Here is a 3105-nt window from a genome sequence, read left to right on the forward strand (position 1 = left end):
TCTAAGTCTCTACCGGTGAGGGTATGACCCCAAGACACTCTCTGAGATATTCAAAAGTTTCCTTAGGCAAAAGCTTAGTAAAGATGTCTGCAATCTGCTCTTTAGTATTCACATAAACCAATCGTAGTTCTTTTGCTTCAACATTCTCTTTCAGAAAATTGTATTTGATAGAAACATGTTTAGTTTTAGAGTGAAATACCGGATTCTTAGATATATCAATTCTGCTAAATTGTCACAATAAATGATTATGGGTTATTTGCATTTTACCTTTATGTCCTTCAACATTTACTTAATCCATAATACCCGAGTACAATTGGTTGCAGCTGCAACATATTCTGATTCTGCTGTTGATAATGATGTACAACTCTGTTTCTTGCTCAACCATGAAATCAATCTGCTACCAAGAAATAATGCCCCACCGGTGGTGCTCTTTCTATCATCTACATCTCCTGCCCAATTAGCATCAGTGTATGCACATAACTCAAAATTTTCATCTTTAGGATACAATAAACCAAGATTTGTTGTGCCTTGTTAATACTGGAAAATCCTTTTTACTGTTGATTCATGATTTTCTCTAGGATTACTCTAAAATCTTGAAACAATACACACTGCATTCATTATATCAGGTCTTGTTTGTGTCAAATACAGTAAACCTCCAATCATATATTTGTATCTTGTTGAATTAATAGGAGTTGAATCATCCTTCAATGATAGTTTATCAGTTGTAGTCATAGGAGTACTTACTGGTTTAGAGTTTTCCATACCAAATTTCTTCAGTAATTCCTTCAAATACTTTGATTGACATAAGAATATACCTTTACCAGTCTGTGAAATCTGCAATCCTAAAAATAATTTTATCTCCCCAATCATAGACATTTCAAATTCTTCTTGCATCTTGCTAGAAAAGTATTTACACAATTCATCTTCTCCTCCAAAAATGATGCCATCGACAAAAACTTCAATAACCAAAATGTCTTCATTAGTCACTTTGAAATATAAGTTTTTGTCAGCATTACCTTTAGTGTAACCAAGTTTCATAAGATATTTGTCCAATCTAGCATACCAAGCTCTAGGAGCTTGCTTCAATTCATATAAAGCTTTCCTTAATCTGCAAACCATATCTTTAACATTTTTCAATGAAAATCCATTAGGCTGTTCAATGTAAACTTCCTCTTCAAGATCACCATTCAGAAATGTACATTTAACATCCATTTGATATACTTTATAGTTTTTGTGTGCTGCAAATGCAAGAAATAATCTGACTGCCTCAATTCTAGCTACCGGTGCAAAGGTTTCATTGTAATCAATTCCCTTTCTATGAATATCCCTTACACACTAATCTTACTTTGTTTCTGATTACCTTACCATCTTCATTAATTTTATTTCTAAATAACCATTTTAGTTCCAATTACATTTTTATTTTTAGGCCGAGGAACCAATGTCCATGTATTGTTCTTTACAATTTGTTCCAATTCATCTTCCATAGCCTTAATCCAATGTTTATCTTCACATGCCTCAATGACAGATGCAACTTAGAGGGGGGGGGGGTGAATCAGTTGTCTATTAATTTAAACCCAAATAGCTTTAGCAGTAGATCAGTCTGATAATCCCATGATTTGCTGATCTGACAAAGCGCTCAAGAGTGCTTCTCTTGCTTTGCAATCATTCTCTTGATCCTTAGCCAATGTAGGTGGATTAGGTTGACTTGGTGTAGGACCAACATAACTATTATGTGTAACATCCCATATGTCTCTTCCAATGCAATTCAGATGATTCTCCATTCTAATCTTCCATATACCATAGTTAGTTCCATCAAGTTTCAGATTGTCCTTCCTGAAATAGTTAGTTGCCATAGAATCTCCTGAAGTTGTTAAACTTCAGCAAAAAGAGGACTTGGCTCTGATACCAATTGTTAGGACCTTGAGGCAATCGAGAGGGGGGGGGGAGGGGGGTGAATCAACTGTCTATTAATTTCAAACCAAATACAACTTAACCAAACTTGATACTTAATACCGGTAAACCAAAATTAATGCCGGTAAACAGATTAACAGTTAATAACAGTATCGGTGAAACTTAATGCATGAAACAGAAAGAGAAACAATATCCACAACACATAACATAGAGATTTGTATGTAGAAACCTTGTAAGGGGAAAAACCACGGTGGGAAACCTTACTCACAATCAAGTGATACTAATGCAGATAGTATGTGTATACAAATGGGGTCTGCACATGCAGAAAGGCCAGCTACCTAGAGCTCACTGCTCAATCACAAAATAGGAGTCACATTGACTGCAATTGGATGATTAAATCCAATGATAATGTACTACTCAAAGTGTCAGGAAGTTAAGTAGCGAAAACAACTTCCTACACTAACCTTGAGAGGAGGGTAATGCAAAAATTTTTCAGATCATTACAACAGTTACAGAAAATGGAAATAGATATAATAGCATTCATACCACAACACAATGATTTACGTGGGGAAAACCCTTTCGGGAGAAAAACCCCACCCTCCAAAAGTAGCTCAATATTTTATTCAGCAATCAAAAACAGATTACAAAATACTTGCAGAGCAAGCTCTTCGCAGGAGTACCACTAATCAGAGATTCAGAGGCAACTCAATAGCCATAAGACTCTTACACACAACCTCTATCTCACACACCTCATAAATAGGAGATACAATACAAGAAACCATCAAACGGTATTACAAAACCACGGGCTAAAACCACCCAATAAGGTGTAGCCGACCTTATCTCCCTTCTAGATGCCCTATGACATGTTAAAGCACACATCAACACGTGTCGCTCCCTTTTACAGCTCATTTATGTATTCGATACAAATTATTTTTCCTATTTCAGGAGTACAAACTTCCGGAGGCCATAACTTGAGAACCGGGTGTCCGATTGACGAACCGTTTGAAGCGCCGGAAAGCTCGCGAAGTTCTCTATCACCTCGTAACCAGCTTTGCCGATTACGCCCACTTTTCAGGGCATTTCAGAGCCTCTAAAGTCCCCAAAATTAAGTTTAAATATTTTATTGCACCCCTCCAAGACGAAAACTTTAATATCTTCAAAACTAGCTGTGACCTCGCGATGAAACTTTACCGG

Source organism: Cryptomeria japonica, chromosome 2 (assembly GCF_030272615.1).
Source record: "Cryptomeria japonica chromosome 2, Sugi_1.0, whole genome shotgun sequence".
In the NCBI taxonomy this organism is placed as follows: Eukaryota; Viridiplantae; Streptophyta; class Pinopsida; order Cupressales; family Cupressaceae; genus Cryptomeria; species Cryptomeria japonica.